Consider the following 21,919-nt stretch of genomic DNA (forward strand, 5'->3'; position numbering starts at 1 on the left):
CTCTGCCCCGCCTGCCCCTTTCCCCACCCCGCCCCTCGCCCGTTAGCACCCGGAGTTACTCGACACCCGTTGACGGGCGCTGGCGTCATTCAGTCGCCTCCGCGCCTTCGGATTGGTCGCGCCGCCTGCTCGTCCCGTAGCTCTGCGTTCTGGTGGGCGGGAGCTTCCGCGGCTGAGAGGAGCTGAGCCGGCGGCGGTGAGGGCCGGGGTTCTTCTTTTTTTTTTGCGCGCTCGGGGAAGTTTTCTGTGGGAGGCTGCGGAAGGGGAAGGCGGCCAAGTGCGGGCAGCTGGGATGGAGTCGTGACCAGGTGAGTGTGAGGGAGGCTTCGGGAGGGAGCGTGCCGGCAACTCCTCGCCCCGCCCGCCCGCTGAGGGGGGGGGAATGTCCCTCCATGTATGGGGCAGGGAACCGCCCCTCTGGGAAGCACGAAGCGGGGCTGCCCCGGTTGCTGGGAGAGCCTGGCCTTGGCTCGCCTCACGCTCCTCCTTTGCCCCACGGCGGAGGCTGGCGGGAGAACCGCGCCCTCCTTCTCCCGTCCCACACGAACCACGCAGCCCCCCCCCTCCGTCGCCCCACGCCGTTCTTCTTTGCAGCGCCCCCTTCCCACGACCGGGCCTTTCCTTCGGGCTACGTGACTCTGGCGTGGCCCTCCCGCCCCTTTGCTATGCGCTCGTGAGTAAAACGGCGAATGTTCCGCCTCCCCAGCCCCCAAATTATTAAGAGCCACCGAAGGTATCCTTTTTCTCCATCAGCCGCCAGCCAGGCTTCTGCTTTTCCCCGTAACGCCCCCCTCCGCTGTGTCATTTCACCGTTTTCCGAACGGATTTATCATACCTCCCTTTCCACTGTTTTCAACTATTGGGTTTTTATTGGACGACAAGAATAAACCTCCAGGATCATTACCACCACCACCAAAAAATTCTTGGGGTTGGTTTTTGGGTTTTTTTTGTCTTTGAGACTCTTTTCCTCCCAGAAAATTTTAATTGCAAAGGAAATGTAAATGTACTGGATCTTCTCTATGCAATTTCAAGAATGCAAGATTGTCCCTGATTCAGTTTCAGAATTGCAATCTGCAATCTGTGTGGAAGACTGTTTTGAGAATATGGGCTGAGCTGATCACACCCACCCACTGGCACATGTAGGAATCTGCGTTGAGCATATAGATTCATGATGAATTATCATTTGATGCTTCCCAGAATCCTGTGCTGGAGGGTGGTTGAATGCGGCTGGCTCATTGTGGGCTGGAGGCCAGCAAGAATATCCTTTGCTAGTACTTTCCCTGCTGCTTAACATCCGAGGATCTGAGCTTGAGAATAGAATCACACTGGCACTTATAGTTCATCCATAGTCAAGGATGCATCCTCTTTAACAGCATAAAGACATGGGACTCCTCTTGGGTTTCCCACTTTGAAAGCATCTGGACATCACATGGTAGCAACTTGCAGAAGAGTGAGCGTATTCACTGGTTGCAATAAAAGCAGGCTTATGATACCTTAAGGCAGGGGTAGGGAACCTCAGGCCCTGGGGTGGTGGTGGTTTCCAAATGCATCCTTTTAGGCCTCTCTAGCCAGTCCTTGGGGCTCTGCCCAAGCCACACCTCTTATCAGCCATTTGCCTTCCTTGAGTGCTTTTGCTTGGCAAGAATTTGTTCTTGAACTGTAGTAATGCTTCTTGTTTGCCTGGATGAAGAGGGGTGTGTGTTTGAATGTTGAGAAACCTCTGGTTTTTGTGTGGCTTCAATGTACAAATGTAAGCATTGCATCTGTTGCTTTGCCCACTTTTCCCCCTCTGGTGTTGCCGTGTCTGGTAGGCGAGATCTAGAAGGTTGCCTGCAAGGCATTGTGGCCCTTAGGCTGAAAACGTTTATTATGGCATAAGCTTTCTTGTACACTTCTTGTTTTCAAACACTGGAGTGACTTGTCAGATCAGTCCCATGTTAGTAAGTCTTTATTGCCCTAGCTAATTCTGTAGCAAGGGATTTGCATACTTGTTGACCTAGTGAAGGTCTTGAGCAGGAGCCTCCCTTTTTGTTTCCCAGGGTAGTATCTCAAGAGTGCAGTTCACCAGCTTTGAGGAATATAGTATGGGGAAATGGTAGTTATGAAATTATGGCATGGGATTGTGTAACTTGGTGAAATGAAAAGTACAGTATGTGAGTATAGGTGGGCAGAAAATGCATGAGCCATCAAGATTTGGTAGGCATTTTTAATCCAAAGATGAAACAATTACATCAAAATTTCCACTGCATTCCATAGTTTGCATCTCTATTTAAGGCACACAGAAAAGAAAGTGAAGATTGATATTTCAGGTGTGTAGAAAAATAGTTGGTATGTGTATAAATATTGATTTTAATTAAAATCATTTATAAACAGCTTGATATTTTAAAAATTGCTCTAAATGGTGTGCAGTATGAAACAAACAATATAATTAAAACAAAAATGCAATATAAAACCAATGAATGTCAGTTTTGGTGTCATTGTATACAGATAGAATATAAGGATGAATAACTTCTAGGTACAAAATATGCTCTGAAGTAGTTCTTTAATGGATACATAGCAAACTGTACTCTTCATTTGCTTCTGATCATGAGGTTGAAGCCCTTTTGCAGTTGGAGGATGGAGAAAGAACTGTGATCAGCAGGGTGCCCTTTTTCTATCATTGGGATACCCTGGGAAACTCACCAAGCATATTGCACCTTGTGCTGGGTGTGGAGAGTGCACCTGACTGCTTAATGTAGTGTTTCTCAAACTTGGGTCCCCAACTGTTGTTGAACTACACCTCACATCATCCCTCACCACTGGTCCTGCTAGCTTCGGATTATGGGAATTGTAGTTCAACTACAGCTGGGGAACAAGTTTGAGCAGCAGTGGCTTAATGGAACACAGGTGTGTGGGCAGCCTGATGAAGCTCCATCCACTTTGGTGCCTGCCCATAAAAGCAAGCCCTGATCATGGGACAGTGAAGCAGCTGGAGAAGATAGGACAGAGGCTGGAGAAAGAACTGAGTGGAGAGGCGGCTTATTTGTATTACTGTAATATTTTTATATGTTAACTTTTTTGTAATATTTAGTGTTTGTTTCAGTTTTCTGTATGCTGCATAGATTTTTTTTAATATATTAAGTAGCGTAGAACTGGTGTAATAAATAAAATTTCACTGATGACATTGCTTCCAGGCCTGTTTCCTGCTTTCTGTGGATAGCTGACTTCATACATGACAGAAATATGTTTAGCAAAAACTTGCTCTGCTAATTAAAGTGCTTGCCTAGGAAGTGGTTGCAGAATGATTTTTTTGAGGGATATTGCTTATTGGAAGTTTGCACTGCCCATCTGTTGTTATTATGAAAGCTGAATAACTTGGAGTTTTATTTTTAGTTGAGTTTGAAGTCGATAGTTCTTACATCTATCCTTATGAATCATCAGGTTTTTGGTCTATTGGGACACTTAAAGAAATCCTTCATGTTGGTAGAATAGTTAATACAATGCATGATGAAAGCTTAAAAGGGAGAAATGGAAGCTAAGGTGGTGGTAGATTGTAAGCACATGCTATGCTAGCAGTATGTTGAATACTAATAGTAGTGCTAGGAATCTAGTAAATTGCCTTATACAGTGGTACCTCGGGTTACATATGCTTCAGGTTACATATGCTTCAGGTTAGACTCCGCTAACCCAGAAATATTACCTTGAGTTAAGAATTTTGCTTCAGGGTGAGAACAGAAATCATGTTCTGGCGGCGCGGCGGCAGCAGGAGGCCCCATTAACTAAAGTGGTGCTTCAGGTTAAGAACAGACCTCCAGAACGAATTAAGTCCTTAACCTGAGGTACCACTGTACTGAGTCAGACCTTTAGTCATCTAGCTCAGTATTGATTACACTGACTGGCAGAGCTTTCCAGGGTTTCTGACAGGAGTTTTTTCACAGCCCTTCCTGGAGAAGCTGGGAATTGAACCTGCAAGTGAAGCAGATGCTCTAACACTGAACTTATAGCCCTACGTATAGCTGGGAATTTGGAAAGACCAGTGAAGTCCAGATATGCACAGAACTCTCAAGTGAAGCATGGTAGCGATAATGCCCTTTGTTGCTTGGCCCACCATCAGCTGGTGTAAAAAACTGTCCTTTTTGAATTTGATGAATTGTTTTAAAAATGTGTGTCTGCTAGTGGTCATCACAACAACCTGTGACAAATAAATCCATAAATTTTATTACATTATGTGAAGGATTTTCTCATCATGTGCCACAAGTTTGTTGTCTTTAAGTTCTCTTGGCTGAATTGTACTGAGAATTTTTATTTGCCTCTCCTTGCTGTTAGTAGTTTTGTAAACCTTTATCAAATTGAGCCTCAGACATGAACATATTTTTTAACCTAAATATTCAAACTTCTTATGAAGAAATGCGGAGGGATATTACTGATTGTTTTAATTTCCCTTTTCTCTATTTCTGTAATTTACTTAAAGTGAAACTTTAATTCCTTTGTGTTGGTGAGGTCCTACAGGCATTTCATGATCGTTGAAGATTACAGTTTCTTTCAATTCATCATTCTGTTAAAACCAGATTGCTTGAATTTCAGTGAGACATTCTACATCTGAATATTTTGTTTTTACATGTGTTTTTAACTAAAATAGAAATAGCATGCAGATTGGAAGAGGATGGGGAAATTAAGTAAAGGAATACTCGGCACACACCAGCCAATTCCAGAGCATAGTGGTCGGGATTCGACTAAGTCCAGTCAGTGGAAACCCTGCACAAGGACTACTGCGTGCAATGGGTCTTTTTCCTTTCTCCTCCATCCACTCCCTCAAAATTGGCTCTGGGACGGTTGGGGATCCTTTGGTTTGGTCTGGCAAGCCCAAATGCTTCCCTGCCAAAACAGTTGTTTTAGCACAATGTTGAATTCCTCCCATAGTGTTTCTGTGCTTGTGTGCAAGATGTTAGAATGATACAGAATTTGATATTGGTGAGTACAGCATTCTGCATGCACAAGGACTTGGTCATAGGGGTCAGTATGCAAACAGCTATCTGTCCTTTGCTGTGTCTTCCTGCCTATGCTTTTAATCACATCTGTTCTTTGCTTCTTCCTTGTCTCCACTCTTTAGAAATCACATGAAAATATAGGGATGAATTCAGCCTTTGTTCTTAGTTTTGCTGTATGTATAAGTTGGAACTGTCTTTATATTTTAACTCACTGTTTTGGGTTGCAGCCTTACCTAGGAATCATAGAATCATAGAGTTGGAAGAGACCACAAGGGCCATCGAGTCCAACCCCCTGCCAAGCAGGAAACACCATCAGAGCACTCCTCACATATGGTTGTCAAGCCTCTGCTTAAAGACCTCCAAAGTAGGAGACTCCACCACACTCCTTGGCAGCAAATTCCACTGTTGAACAGCTCTTACTGTCAGGAAGTTCTTCCTAATGTTTAGGTGGAATCTTCTTTCTTGTAGTTTGGATCCATTGCTCCGTGTCCGCTTCTCTGGAGCAGCAGAAAACAACCTTTCTCCCTCCTCTATGTGACATCCTTTTATATATTTGAACATGGCTATCATATCACCCCTTAACCTCCTCTTCTCCAGGCTAAACATGCCCAGCTCCCTTACCCGTTCCTCATAAGGCATCGTTTCCAGGCATTTGACCATTTTGGTTGCCCTCCTCTGGACATGTTCCAGTTTGTCAGTGTCCTTCTTGAATTGTGGTGCCCAGAACTGGACACAGTACTCCAGGTGTGGTCTGACCAGAGCAGAATACAGTGGCACTATTACTTCCCTTGATCTAGATGCTATACTCCTATTGATGCAGCCCAGAATTGCATTGGCTTTTTTAGCTGCCGCGTCACACTGTTGGCTCATGTCAGTTTGTGGTCAACCAAGACTCCTAGATCCTTTTCACATGTACTGCTCTCAAGCCAGGTGTCACCCATCTTGTATTTGTGCCTCTCATTTTTTTTGCCCAAGTGCAATACTTGGAATAAAGCACTTCAGCTCAGTATAACTTATGAGTAGACATACCTAGGATTGCATTGCACATTTGTGGTACTGAAAGTTGTGTTGATTTTAAATAGCAGTATAACTTCTAATATGTTTCCTCTTGCTTGCTCCTCAAGTACTGGAGACAAGAAAGAATCCTTGTTAAATTCATTTTACTGTGGGCCTAACTTTGGAATGGGCAAATTAGTATAACTTCAGGAGACTACCCATCAGTGAACTCATCTTCTAAACTTCATGTCTTTAAGAATAGAGAGGATAATAGTGTCTACTTTGGTTTTTGTTTTAAATAACTTTTTATTGGGTTTTATACAAGGATCATAGGAATAATAAATGATACAAATAAATGGACCAAGTCTTCTCAATTTGGAGTAATAGCGACAACATATGGTCATTATTAATGGTCCATGTGTAAGTTCTTGGCTCGTGAATTGGTCTAAACAAAAACAAAGGGGAAACATGTTAGAACAGAGTTAACCGATAACATTCAGTATCACATAGCTAAATGCCTAATCAGGAATCTTTGTGGTAGTGCTTAGATGAAGTATGAGTAATAGTCATTTTTCCTATTTATTTTTCCATTGAAACAATATACCATATATTGATGAACATGGGAGTTCAAAGAAGAGATAATTATGTTTAAATTAACGTTTAGATCAACCAGATTGAACCAAATGCTGATGGAGGGGATTGTTCATTTTCTGGAATACTGACATATGTTATGAAATTAAATCACATGAGGGTAAAGCCATCTTTCTTGATCTGTCCACATGTCAACCATAGTTTACTTATTAATCTCTCAAGGAAGGCTGTTTTCCAAACTATTTTGTACCAGTTGTCTACCATTGTGCTAGAAAGGTCTTTCCAGTGTCTGCTTATGTTGCGTCATGTCACTTGTAATAAATTACATATTAATTTTTTATTATGCAAATCCAGATTGTTGTCTTGAAATACATTTAATAAAGATAATTCAGGTATGACATACAATAGTGTCTAGTTAAACAAAATGCCACAAATCTTGCAAAATGAGATTTCAGTTACTGCACTGTGTATGAATATTTGAAATTTTGTGGAATTCTTTTTATAAGCACTTTATGGAAAAATAAAATTGATAGTTTGAGGACCATCTTTGTGACACAATATTAGAAAAAGGCAAAGAGTTTTAACTAGTATATTGGAACTTGCAATTTTAACCTTGTAGTGAATATCAGTTCTTAAATTTAAATATAATAGTTTTAGAGGTCTACGAATTTGCTTGATGCTTGTAAATAGCGTGATTTGTGGTATTAGGACAAATTTAAAACTGGATATAGCGTAGTTAAGCTTTTGTGGAGTTACAGCAAGAATATAAGGGAGACTGACGAGATTAAAATTCCCTTTCACAAAGGAATTCCGAAATATGTTGTGCCACTTGAGACTTTTATTACATGAGCTTTGGACCTGTTGTAAGTATAATTGTTGTAAGTATAACCTCTCTTCCTTAAGCCTTCTGAACTATTCTGGTTTGCCTTGCCCAGTGGCACTTTTCTGTTTTTCTATAAAGCTGCTTCATATTGTGTTTTGTTGATTTTACCTGGTTTGGAGTAATGCAAACATTAATTTCATTAGGTTTAATAGCTGCTAATCAAGAAAAAAACCCTGTCTGCTTTGCTGTGTCTGTCATAAATCTATTAGTGGAAAAAGGAAGACGATTGAATACTGGATAGTGACAAGATATCTGTAGTTATTTGCCACTAATGAGGCATTTGTATTCTTTGTAACCATGGTTCTGGGGTGTTTTCAGTAGTGGGAGAGATTACTCATGGTAATATATGATACATTGGAGTAATTTGCTAGTCTCTGATTACCCAGGAACAAGGAAGATATATTATGGGAACTTGATTCAGTGTAAAAGCCATTCTTATAGGAAAAGGGAGTCTCTTGTGAGATTAGGTTAAAGGGGATTCCCTTACTAACAACATACGAAACAAATTGCAGTTGGGATAGAGTTGACCTAAGTTTAAAAAATATTGAAGCAAGGATATAATTTTCATAGATAACTTTAACTTGGAAATAAGGTTTCTAGCTATTGGTTCTTGAATAGTCACTAGAAACAGTAATGTATGCTAGAGATCCCTGATATGGATAGAAAATGTTGAATATTTCATAAGGGTTTAAAACATCTGAAGGTTATGAAATCCCAACTGCACTGGCTGCCAATTAGTTTCTGGGCCCAATTGAAAGTGCTGGTTTTGACCTATAAAGCCTTAAATGGCTCAGGACCACAAATAACTCAAGAACTACCTCTCTCCATATGAACCTACCAGGACCCTGCGGTAATCATGTGAGGCCCTTCTTTGTGTGCCTCTTCCACAAGAGGTCTGGAGGGTCGCAACACGGGAATGGGCCTTTTCTGCAGTGGCTCCCCATTTGTAGAATGCTTTTCTCAGGGAGGTACAGCTGGCACCTCCATTATACACCTTTAGGTGCTAGGCAAAAAGCAAAGCATTCCTCTTCAACCAGGGTTTTGGCAGACTGACATCCTATATGGTTTTAAATGTATTTATGGGGGAGGGGTTATATTTTGTTTCATTTTTGTTTGTGTTATTATTATTATGTCTTTTGTGTTTTTATATTGTATTTTTATGCTGTGAATCGCCCTGAAGGGCAGTATACATAGTTAATAAATGATGATAATAATCCAGCCCTTTGCACACATGCCACTTACAACAGAGTGGCCCACTCAGTGTGCATGATAGCGTTTCAAAGAAAGTGCACCCTTTAAAGAGGGGTTTGTGATGTGAGAAATGTTTAAAGTGGGCATTTCAAGTGCTTTAAAAATCTAAGCTCTGTCAGAACGCCCAGATGCAAAGTGTTTTAATAACTTTATTTTTGAGGTCTAAATGAAAGGTCTTTAATGTGATATAAGAAGCTAACTGAGCTGCATTGTGAGGCCAATGAGTAGAAAGAGGAGTCTTTTGGGCTTCTATCTGTCGCACTTCCATTGTGGTTTTATTCTGCTTATTGTTACTTTAGTAACCTATGCTTGTTGTGTACTAACATTTCTTGGTTGTAATAGTTTAGGATTCTTCATTCTTTTTTAAAAGTAAAATAAAATTCCAGTTATGTCCTATAGCAGATAGTTGGACAGGAGTGATTAAAATTAAGAGTTGCAACTCTGAAAATAGTATATACTTCAGTGCAGCTTTGGGCAGTGCACACCTTCATTAGGACTTTGCAACGCTACCAAGGACTAGCTGAAACTGCTTGCTGACGCTGTGCTGTGCTTGCTTTTGTCATTTTATTTTGAAGGTAGGTAGATGTCTGCTATCACCTCAGTATGTTTTTGCAGTGTGACTACTTTGGTGATATTCTTTAATTATAGAGAAGGCAGCTTTCATTTTCTGCCTCTGGCCTTCTTTATTTTGGAATTCTAATTAAACATGCGAAAGTTGGGTCAGCAGTTAGTGTTTTACACAGAGCAGCTGAAATTTACCTTTCTTAGGAACCTTCCTTCAAGTTCACATGTACATTTTGGATTCAGGTAATTTGAGAAACTATGGTAGCAACAGTGAGCTCCATTCCAGCATGCACATTTTAAATTTGTTTTTGTTAGTGGGATAGCCTTTGCTTGCTTGCTTTTTAGCCTTTGCTTTCTCAGAACCTTCTTTCTTGCCATTGTAGAAGTTACAGGCATTTTATTTTCTGATTGAATTTGCGGTTTAGAAATCAAGTAGGGAATTTGATCTGATGACATTTCATTTGCTTTTTACTTTACCTTGCATCTCCATTACCTTGTCGCTGTCAGAAGTATTCCCATTTTCTTATTCCCAAACAGACAAAACCTCTTCAAAGTGGGCTTGATGTTTAAAGTTGGAGACTGTGCAGGGTGAAGATGTTGAGTTGCTGAGCTTTGAAAAGGGCTGCCAAGCATTTCTTCCCTGTTCTATTCTGCCATTGTCTACAGATGACAAATTATGACTGCATTTAAAGATTTGGGTGCCACAGTACTTGGGTGCCTGGAAGCTTTCAAAAAGTCCTACTTGCTGTGTGTGTCTTGCCTAACTAGGAGGGGAAAACTAACTCCTTTCCAGCTGTTCCTACCATGTGACAGGCTTTTTTTAAAAGTGTGGGAGTGTAGGGGTGGGGTCAAGAGCAGAGACTTTGAGATGGAAAGGGAGGCCTTATGGACTAGAGGTTCATTATTCTTGCTGTACAGGAATTCATAACTTTGCTTTGTGGTTTTCATAATGGGGAATAAAGGGAGGGACTCTTCCTTCCTTCCACATAGACAACAGAAATCATAATTAGAAACTTGGGATTGTTAAGTTTAGATGAAGGATCCTAGACTCTTGATGGTTGTAGGGAGAGCTACTTGAGCTTTTAAATATGTAACTGGTGGGAGAAAGAAGGATATGAAAATTAAACCCCTGTTGTGGCATTCAGATCAGAGGCTCTTTCTTAATGCCAGTTGGAGAATTTCCATGTTGTTCAACTACTAAACTCTGAGTCACCACTAGCAAAGGCAGATAACCCATTGTAATTGCTAGAATACCAACAGCTTAGCTGGAACATGTAAACAATGGTGTATAAACTTTTCCACTGAATTATAAGTTTATGAGCAAGACAAGACTTCTGCATCTCTTACAGTTGACGTTATTTTCTCGGAGGGAAGGGGACTTGTGAAAGTTATTTTATTGCAGTACAGTCATACCACACAGCTGGAAAAGAGGTGGGGGGAAACTTCATAGTGGTTCTGTTACCAGCTGTGTAGTTGAGCTGTGGACATAACATGGCACTATTAAGAAAAATAAAATACATGAGATGATTAAAAATTGCTTTCTTACATATGTTTATTGACTAATCATGTAAGCTGGGGTGAGGCAGAAAATATGTTGGAGCTGCTGGAATTTGGAACTTAAGTTGTTACTCATTTCCATTGTATGCCCAAGTGGTCTAAAGGGCTTTACCTTTTCTTTTTTTATTTCTCATTTCTATTTACAATATTTCAAGACCCTCATATTTTGGAGAAAAGAGTTAAGGAAAAGGAGCTTTTACCGTATTTTTCGCTCTATAAGACGCACCAGACCACAAGACGCACCTAGCTTTTGGAGGAGGAAAACAAGAAAAAAATATTCTGAATCTCAGAAGCCAGAACAACAAGAGGGATCGCTGCACAGTGAAAGCAGGAATCCCTCTTGCTGTTCTAGCTTCTGGGATAGCTGTGCAGCCTGCATTCGCTCCATAAGACGCACACACATTTCCCCTTACTTTTTAGGAGGGAAAAAGTGAGTCTTATAGAACAAAAAAATACGATATATACCCGTAAATGCTTTACAGAAGGACTATCTTAGCAGCTAAGACTAATGGCTAAGCCTTCACTGCAGTAAAGTGTCTCCTACATTGCCTTCTGTTAGAGTCCCAAGCTAGATTTTTAAAGCTGCAGCATGCCATTGACTTACTAAGTATTACTGCATAGATGTCTATGCCAGAAAAGAAGCAGGTATTGGGAAATAAATGCTTTAGCATATCTTCTCATGAGGCCTTTAACGTCCACCTCTTGGCAAACTGGCTTGCTAATTATGTGTTGTGGGACTACCCAACAGGCATAAAGGAAGTGGTTGTACGTAGTGTAGTCATAACCCCTCACCTTTCTGGATATTCCTGGGAACTTCCATAGTAGTTGACTGAGTGATCTTTGGCAGTAGGGAAGTCAATTAAATCTGATGGTTGAGGCAGTACACTGCACGCCCTTGTCTGGAAGATTGTGAGAAGTTAGATAGCTCAGTTGGGTAGAGCATAGTGCAGGCACGATCTTCGTAGCGGGCAGCTGCATATTCCTGCGTTGCATTGGGGTTGAACTAGATGATCCTCAGGCTCCCTTCCAGCTCTACGATTCTTTGATTCTATTTCACCTTTTGTGACTGCTTAGAGCTATTGAAATAAACTAAGTTGTGTTAAGAGGCAGGAAGGAATGGTGCTCAAAAAGCATGTCATTTTAGATTGCTACTGGCATTTAGGCTAAAATGTGGTAAAATGTTACCAAAGTACAGGGACCACATCCAGTTGTGTGCATTAAAATTCAATGTTAGACCTATTCTTTAAATACTTTTTTCTTTTAATGTGGTTTCTCATTTGTTCAGTTCTGGCTCTAGAATATGAAGATGCAGAAGCAAAAATCACATTAAATATATCATTCTTGTGATTTGTAGCTAATGCACATTTGAAGAAGCAAGTAAAACTTAGTCTATTATTATGTCCCTGGCAGCTTCTTCCAGTTGAGAGCCCTTGCTCTTCAAAGATTAAAGCATTCTTTTGCACACACAAATTAATGTAATGAAAATTTCAAACTGAAATGTTCTGGTGGTGATTACCATCAGGTTCTACCAACTTTACAGTAGTTTATACCCGTATTTTTCATGAAAACCTGGGCTGTCACCTGAGTACCAATGCTGCCACATGATGGAGGTTGGAAAAGATAAATGCTAACAGGATAAATGTGGGGTTGTATATTTACAACCTTTCCACCTGGCCTAGGGGGCGAGGCCCAGACTCACCAGCCCTACTGAAGAAGCTCCTCAAGAGGTCAGAGGAACATTGTCCTGCCATTGTTTTATTGATTTAATACGCTATACACTACTTTGAGGTTTTTATTAAAAATATAAAGCGGTACAGAATTTGAAAAATTAAAAAAAATTAAAAAGAAGGTTGGTGGTTTGAATCCCCGTGATAGGGTGAGCCCCCGTTTCTCGGGCCCTTCTCCTGCCAACCTAGCAGTTCGAAAGCACATCAAAGTGCAAGTAGATAAATAGGTACTGCTCCGGCGGCAAGGTAAATGGCGTTTCTGTGTGCTGCTCTGGTTCACTAGAAGTGGCTTAGTCATGCTGGCCACATGACCCAGAAGCTGTACGCCGGCTCCCACTGCCAGTAAAGCGAGATGAGTGCTGCAACCCCAGAGTCGTCCGTGGCTGGACCTAATGGTCAGGGGTCCCTTTACCTTTTACTCAGAGTAGATTGAAATTAATATACCTAAGTTACTAAAGTCCATTCATTTAAACAAATCTACTCCTGAGTTTGACTGGCTTGGCTCATGATCTATATTTGGTACACTATTGGTATGTTCAAAGTGGGATATGTCTAGGGTTAAGGAAATTTAGATATAGTTCTCTTTGGTAATACTTTTTTCAGATGAAGCGGCTTGTATTGTACAGTGGTACCTCAGGTTAAGTGCTTAATTCGTTTCGGAGGTCCATTCTTAACCTGAAACTGTTCTTAACCTGAAGCACCACTTTAGCTAATGGGGCCTCCCATTGCTGCCGCGCCGCTGAAGCACGATTTCTGTTTTCATCCTGAAGCAAAGTTCTTAACCTGAAGCACTATTTCTGGGTTAGCGGAGTCTGTAACCTGAAGTGTATGTAACCCGAGGTACCACTGTAATTCCTCATGCATAAGGCATGTGGAGAGTGCACTGCTATTCTAAATTTGTGCACTACTCCATATGTTGCTGCAGTAGCCACTTAGCAGAATCTGATAATCTGATAGTCCCATTATTGCATAGACATATTCAAGTATATACTCCCATCTAAAACTGTTGCTGCTTTGTGTCACTTAAGACTTGCTTAGGCTGCATTTAGTATGCTGCATCATTTACTGTATTTGTAAATAAAGACTTTGTAATTTACAAAAACTTTATTTGTAAATAAAGACTGTTTCTGTATACATTGTACACTCAAAATTAACCGGTAAGATGTTAAAAGAATCACAGATTGTCTCAACTGGGATTTGATCCGCATATGCAAACAAACCAGGACTGGATTAAACCAAGAAATAATTTATTAAGTTGTGCTTGTGAAGGGGAGGAGTATTGTTCGTGATTCTCCAAACCACAGGTAGAGGAGGTGTCATCTGAATGTAGCCTTCAAATACTGTCTGAATCCTGACATTGCTTTAGAGGGGATGCCAAACAACTTAAATTTGGTGGCAACAAGATGGGAGCTGCTTTGTTTTTTATCTGTAGGTAACATGGCTTAAGTCTTGTAGAAGAGATTTGATTTGTGTGATTTCTGTTTCTTTTGTAGTGATTGGAGCGCCTGGCATGGAACAGAACTGGATTGATTTGTGGGAACTATAAGGTTTGTAATCTTCCAGTTGCATTGCTTCCTTTTAAAATTAATTGCATGCCAAGGCCCTGTAACCCCCCCCCCCATTTGATGAATTAGAGACGTGGACACCAGTCTTTTAGGTTAATGGGCTAATGAGGGCCACAACATTATTGGTTACAGAATGTGAATGGTATTGGCTTAGGCATTGGACCCAAACCGACTATATCTGGCTCCTGCCTGCCACGCAGGGAGTCTCACAAGGGTTAACCAGTAGGGGGAGCACCGTTGATGTACATCAACTCGGATCTCCCCTCAGGGTCACCAGTGTGGTCGTACCGTGGCCCTAGCCTCTCCCTGGGCTTTGGACAGGAACCACGACCCCTGGATTCTTTTAACGGAATACCCTTAAAGGGGAGAGGGGCAGGTGATGGCCACAACTTCTCCTCCCATCAACCAAACTTTTCCAATGCCTAACCACCAAACCTTACAAAGTTGTGACAATTTGCTACGAGGTAGGTGAAAACCAAGTGGCTGGTGCCAATCTGCCAAGTGGAAAAATTCCTACCAGGCCCCTTCAACAGGTGACCAACCAAGGTCCATAGCAAGGTTAAGTTGTCGAATGCAAGAAGAAAGGGCGGGAGATCCACTGAAGCAGGAAGCAGAAGGAAGAGCTCCCAGCTTGGATTGGCTGGCTGTGGGCGTGACACGGGCTGCGACTCCCTGATGATGCGGGGGACTTGACACGCCACCACTAAGTGCGGGAAAGTGTGAGGCCAGCCCGCAACCGTGCCCTCCTGCAAAGGAGATTGGCTTTGACATATTATAGTTGAGAGGGGTTGAGGGGAACCTTATTGATACTAGCTTTTTGGATCTGTGTGTAAAAAATTAATTACTATTGTGTATTTTTATACCAAACACAAAATCTGGTAGCTATTTCAGAACCCATGGTTTTCATGGGCAATGTGAACTTCCTGGAAAATTTTGAATCAGAAAGTTTTTTAAGGAAAACATTTTTTGGGAAAATTTCTTTGTGCCTTAGATTTTTTTTGCATAATTAATTATAGTGTTCAAACTAATACTTCCCCAGAACAACTCATCTTTAGAAATGTACTTGGGTCCATGGAAAAACATAGCTGTGGAAAATTCTTCATCCCACATCACTGATATGTTTGTTAAGTTGCTACCTCTCATGATTTGAAAGAATCACAGACATGCTTGCCTCACCTGACAAAGGCACTGATGCTGATAATCCAGAAAACTCAAGTTCAGGGGCTCCATGTTCTCATAATCATCCACCTGCCCAAAGGTTCACATTAAGCTGTAGATCGGGGTGGGGAATCTTTATAGCCCACAGGCCAACTTAAACAGGTGGGCAGGCCAACTCACCTGTCAAAGTTGTTTGTGCAGCACTTTCCAGGCACCCAACAGTGACCTAGTTGGCAGGCACTTGGGAACCTCAGTGCAAGGAGCTTTGGAAGACTTATCTTCAGTACTAGGGAAACTCTGAGCACAAGTCTTCAAATCTTTTAAGCGAAGTGCTTCCCAAATGCCTTACAGCCAGCTGGCATGTGGGAAGTGCTTCATAGTGCCAAGTAAAGTGTTGGCAAAGCTGCTTTCTTCAGGGATTGGATATGTGATCAAGTTCCCCTTAGGGAACTGTTGCATAGCCAAACCCCCTGCATCTCTGCGCCACACCTGATGTCACATATAATATCAGGTGAAAGGCAGATGAGTGAGGTTTGGGAAATCTGTAGCTTGTGGTTCAGCATGGGTCCCAATTTGACCTGTCAGCCAGAGGTCCCCTAACCCTGCTCTAAATAAATCACCCCATTGGGACTGCAGTAAATACTTGATTAGAAATGGCTTCCTGGTGCACGTCTGCTCCATGTTAAAATGTTAGATGCCCATTTGTCCCTAACACTTGATATATGTATATGGCAAAGCATGAGTCAGCAAACATTTCTGCACAAAGTGTGAGCTTGCCTATGTAGATGACAAAACATCTGTGTTTCTACAGATGGCAGTTTAAGAGGAGTAGGATGTATGGAGAAGAATAATTTTTTGTGGAGGGGAGGGTTGATAAGCTAAGCAAGATTCTGAAAGAGTTGATTGTTAAGAGCTTGGGAAATCTTTTTAAAGTCTCTCCCCCCCCCTTGCTTAATAAACAAATTACCACAATTTGGGGGGAAACAACCTTAAATGTTTTAAAAATACTCATTCATAGATCCAAGTCTGTGTGCAGGTTGGAGAGTTTTGGATGGTTGAGTATGACAGGTTAATAGACTTCCTGTTGAAATACAGTGGTGAGTCAAACAGCTTTGTGCCGGCTGTGCTCCTGAAGGGTGTGGATCAGTGCTGAGCAAGTGATGCCTGAACATCATTTGCTAAATGCTGACCTATGATTTGGTTGGACTGGGTATAGAAAAAGCATTTTATATTGGGCTTAAGGAAAAAAGCACCACTGGTAATTTTGGAAGCTCTAATTGCTGTGGCTGCATGGACTTCTCACTGAAGCCACACCCATGTGATCCATCTGTAGAGGGCCATTGTCATTATGTCCTGCATTTGGGTTTCCTGTAGAGATCTGGCTGGCCATTGTGGGAACCAGTGCTTTTTAGTGGAATAGTATCTGGAAATGTGCTTCCAGTTATAAATGCATTTCCTCCCTCCTGGGTATGTGTCCACATACTTGGTACAGTAGGCTGACATAAATACTGTTAATATGTGCAGGTGAACCCAAATCTGAGTCATTTAAATGAAGCTTAAATGTTTATAGGATCACAGCCTTTTCAGATTTTCTTGCAGGGGCACAACTTGTTTTATTTCTTCATCCTTTCATATTACAGCAATGATATTTCAGGTGATCATTGCATATTGTTTATTTATTCCTTTTGAAAATAATGAAGAGGCAAGGTCCAGTGTTGCAGACCCCCTTCCTGTATCAGCATGCCATCGGTAAAATCCTTATCACACTTGCTCCTCTGTCTACATGGATTGCAAAACTTGTTTTGGTCTTTCTCAATCAAGGGCCTGCAGAAGACTTCCTCAATCAATGGATATATAGTTAACATCTGTTGCTTCTTACAACAAACAGAAGCTATAGGACTGATAAAATAACATCAGTGTTGCAATTTCCACTTAACATTATTTCTGTGATCACATGCTTTTAGAGCTTGGGAGTGGAAATTTGTGCAACTCGGAAAAAGGAGTTTCAAGGTGTCCACATTTCTGTGCTATCTCTCCCCTAACTTACTGAATATGCTATAAAGGAGGCGTTACTTAGAGACACAAAATTTTTCTTTTTGCCTTCTGCTTCTGTTACTGGACTGTGCACTTTAAAGAGCAACAGTATAATTATTATTAGTCATACAATCTACAGTAGCTATGCTAGTATGCTATACAACTTTAATATTAGCAGTATTTGATTGCATTGTTGGCACTTGATTGACTAGATAGTGCCATCCTCTGGACCTGTGGTTAGACTAAACCAGAGTTTCTAGGAAAGCCTTGTTAAGTTAAAATACATATTTTTATGTATCCGTGTGTACCTAAAGACTGAACAGGCGCTGAATTTTCTGTAGACTGGGACTTACCTCAACTTCCTTGAAGCCTTCCCAGTTGAGTTTGGTAGGTTTCTATGTTCTACAATCAAAATTTAGCCCTTCATGCAGGAAGTCCAGTGCATGTACAGCTTTCCACAAGACAAAATAGGTGTAAAGTAGCTGTAATCAAGTAATTCTGTGAACTGTTCAGTTATGTTGTATGGAACCCATTTTTTGTTTGTGCTGTGTATATGATGGAGATATGTTAGATGACTTCATTGCATAACCACATAAAACATTAGTGTGCTTAAATATAGTTGGTATGAATTTGCCTTAAGACTGGTGCTGTTTGCTCTTGGTTGGGGAATGACAAGTCATTGTCCCTGTCGCATTTCTAATCTAATCTGACAAGGAAAGAACCATAGGGATGCAGAAGTTCCTTGTGAAACAGGTGCTTGTACCATTGATTTTCAGCACTGTCAGTAGAAGTCCTGGATGTACTGTTTCCCTCCTTGCACTGCTGGGGAGGGACAGGATAATAGGGAAAGCAGTGGCTTCTTATATTCACTTTGTACACTGAAAATGAGTGCACACTTTAGTTCCTTACTTGGAGAATCATTCAAAAGACCACACTCAGGTAGTTGTCTGCATTGAGAAGATCCAAGAAAGAACATAGCAGGTAGCAGGGTGGATGTCCCTCTATAAAATAGAACTTCCCTAAATATGCAGATCACAGTCTATAGTATGCATCTGGGTTCCTTTGGGAGTAAGGGCAGGATAGATGGAATTGAATGAATGAATGAATGAATGAATGAAAGAAAACTATGTTGATTGGACTTTCCTGGCCTTATTTTTCAGTTATCTGAAAGACCTGCCATGGCTCTAGGCAGTGCATATTTTTAAATGTATTTTGTTCCTAGATTTAATCCTAAGAATTTCCAAGTGTAGTGTCATTAGTAACAGGGATAGGGAAAGACTTGTGCCTGAACCTCTGAAGAACTGATTGGAGCACTGATATTTCTGGGTAAATACCCAGTTTTAGGTGATTGTTTTCTGCTTATTAGTAGACTATCAACAACATGGTGCAGTTTCCTACTTTTCTGAATTAGGATTGTCTAGAAAGAATGTTGTCCTCAGCTATAACACCACTGCTTCTTCCTTCTCTGTTTAGCTTAAAACTTGATCCACTTAACACCCCTCTGCCTAAAGATTACTTTAGATTTTCTTTTGGCCTCCTGATCACAGTTGCCAGAGACATGTAACAGATGGCTTTTTTTAAATGCAAGAAAAGTAGTTACTGCTTCCCAAAATAGCCTACTTCTGCATGCCACCTGCTGCTGCTAGTTGATGCAGGTTGCTTAGCAATTCTTAAATGAGTAGGAAATTGCCATTACCCTGGTAACCACTCCTAAATAGAAACTGACTTAAAGGAACGAAGAATAGAGAGAAACGTCCATAGCAAGTTTGCTAATGGAATTACTTCCCCACCTTTCTGTCTTAAAATAATTTGCTAACAACAGAAACCTTGATTGCTGGGGATATGTGGAGAATGACAGTATGCTTTATAATGCAACTGCATCCTCAGACTTGTAAAGTATTATGCAGTTTATATGGGGGTCACAAACCTTAATCAGTGATCCAGTTTTAAATGAGGGGCTATGAATTCAACATTTTAAAGGCTTTTTTTTTTGTTCTAGCATGTCCCTATTATGTTGACTGAGCAAAACAATATCAAGTATATCCCCTCCCAAAAGATGAGTGATATCTTACAACTTAATTCAAGCTATGTTATGATTCATTGTTTCCAAAGAATATCCATATTCTAATTTTTATAATGTATAAACTGATTAATGAAGAAAAATTCTTTTCATCAGTTGACAGCCTTAGTTTTCCCACTGTTTCAAGGCATCATTGTGGGTGGATGCTTTTTTAATTCCTTGAAACCTTGAAATTAGCTGGAGTTATTACTGACAAGTAATCACAGGACTGTTATTACTCTTCATGCATAGTCCCTGTTAGAAATGTATTTAAAATGTAAGAAACACACTTGTAGAGTTCAGCTTTATAGAAAATTACAGAACATGCCATATGATTATAGGCTTGCTCTGTGTCCCCATAGCCTTATAAGCATTGCTGCTAAGTGTGAGGACATCTGAAATGAAGAACAGAGGGGTAATGGGTACTGAATATCACAGCCAGTAATGCATAACACCCCAGATCGATTTTCTCCCAAGTTCATTCCCACCCAGATTCAGCCCCAAATTAGTTAGACTTCAACTCTCATTCCACTCATTTCCCTTTTGCTCCAAGAGAAAGAGGAAAGAAAATCTTTGTATTTGTCTTTTCCCCTCATGCAGTCAAAAGTGCAGTAAGCTCAGCCTGGCAAAGACCCACGAGCCATTAGTACAAACTCTGAGATGGAGGAAACAATGAACAAAGCAGGGAAGGGACTTTCTACCCGAACAGTACATGCGAGTAAGAACTGCCTGCTCCTACACCTCGCTGTGGGACCATACAAGCTGATAAATGGGCATAAAGGAAGTATTATTGTGATAACGTATGAGAAAGCACTGAAATAGCATTAATCTTGTAAATTGGTGGGCGTGGGGGAAGGGGACCAGAGTGGGCTGTTTCCTGGTCTTGTGCAGGCTGTTTCCTGGTGCTTTTTGAGGGAATTTATTAGCTCTATTAAACTAATAAATTAGAATTATAAAATTGATAACCAGTAAGAATAGTACCAAAATCCACCCCAGTCACCTAGCACTTGTCCAGTGCTGGTGGACTCTGGTTCCAGTCTAGAAATAACCTAAGCTGTAAGGGCTGCTATGATGGGACTTGCTTTGCAATTTTAGTGCTCAGTTGGTCAACATTGTCATTGATCCTGCGGTACATCAGAGACTGCTGTGTTTGTAAGAAGAGGCCCAGCACCGCTACACTAGGTCTTGTAATGCATGCCTGAAGGCTATTCTGAGCTCTTGAAAGTTTTCTATAAGGATTTTGCAATTTGCCGTGGAGTTTGGGCAGGGCAAAATTAGCTTGTTTCAGGATATGCTGAGCCTTTCCAGAGCCAAACTCAGCAGTTCATTCAGTTCCTAGTTGTTAATAGTAGCTTGTTTCCTCTTTTGTTGTGTATATAGGCTTATTTGATTATATTACACCTTTAAATAAAGTTAATGTATCCAGATTACTCTTATGAATGTGACTTTTCTGAGGTATGAAATGGAAGAAGGAAGACATTTCTAGCTGCTTTGAGCTGTAGATGCTCATAGGTTTTGTATGTAGATTGTTTGTGCCTATTTATTTTGAACTTGAAACAATGTGGGGGACCCTGCAAAAGAGCTACAGCTAGAGAAGAGGCCAACTTCTTGGAAGGTAGAATAATATATATATTTGCCATTGTTCAACTCTTATATGTTCTGTCTTCAGGTTGCCATCACGAAAGCCAAAGTGGATTTCTCCGGAGTGCTGTGCCTGCCCCCTTCCGTCGCTGCTGCAAATGGGCTGGACGGAGGAGGGGCCGGCGAGAATGAAGATGAAGCAGTGTTGGTGTCTCTTTCGGCGGCACCAAGCCCCCAGAGTGAAGCTGTTGCCAATGAGCTGCAGGAGCTGTCCCTGCAGCCTGAGCTGACCCTAGGTCTCCATCCTGGCCGGAACCCTAACCTTCCTCCACTAAGTGAGAGGAAGAATGGTAAGTGGAACAGTAACAGTTCATGCTTTGTGCTTCGTCCCTGACAGTCTTACAAATATTGAAGCAGGCTGTTTTTGTACAGGTTTTGGAAGTGATGCAGCTTAAATTCTTACCACTGCAAAAAAATCACAGTCAAATTTGCCTATAAATTGTATAAATTATTCAATGGGCAGTAGAGGGTAGTTCTTAAACTAGTAATATGTATTACACTCAGCAGTTTTCTGCAAGCTGCAGTTGATTGGGATTGGAAGTAACCTGACTGGGAATGCCTTCCATAGTTCACCCCCAAGGAACATAAAATTGCATATGGTGGCAGTTCTCCAAGTAGTTTTGATGTGCAGTTGTGTAATTGGAGATCCATATCTGATGGGGATATAAAACCCAGTGCCATTAGTACCTACAGAGCTGATCTACTAACACGGAGCTTTGTTATTGCAAAGGCAGGGTTGTTGCCGTGGTGGAGTATTCAAAGCGCTATAGAAAAGCCAAATATTATTAGGGTTATTTAGTGTGAGGGCTGGACCATGTTATCCCAAGAGAAAAGCTAAGAATCATTTGCATGCTGTTTCCCTCTCTGGGCTGCCATTCAGTCAGCAGATCTTGAGTAGCCATGTCAACTTGCCTTCTCACTTGCTG

At 41.2% G+C, this 21,919-nt stretch overlaps 1 protein-coding gene and 1 long non-coding RNA gene across 3 annotated transcripts in view; both read left to right on the forward strand.

Moving 5' to 3' along the window:
- The first annotated feature begins 145 nt into the window (after positions 1 to 145).
- Positions 146 to 21,108, forward strand: LOC309542496. The gene is made up of 3 exons (XR_014224257.1): positions 146 to 308; positions 14,030 to 14,083; positions 21,022 to 21,108. It is a non-coding gene; the product is annotated as an uncharacterized lncRNA (long non-coding RNA).
- A 106-nt stretch (positions 21,109 to 21,214) lies between these two features.
- The window catches only part of MRTFA (myocardin related transcription factor A), a 65,188-nt gene continuing 64,483 nt past the window's right edge, over positions 21,215 to 21,919 (forward strand). For both annotated transcript variants that reach the window (XM_082241278.1, XM_082241279.1), the window contains exon 1: positions 21,215 to 21,283. The gene's annotated coding sequence lies outside the window, so the exon portion shown is untranslated. The remainder of the gene's footprint in view (positions 21,284 to 21,919) is intronic.

Source organism: Podarcis vaucheri (assembly GCF_965113315.1).
Source record: "Podarcis vaucheri genome assembly, chromosome: 10".
Lineage (NCBI taxonomy): Eukaryota > Metazoa > Chordata > Lepidosauria > Squamata > Lacertidae > Podarcis > Podarcis vaucheri.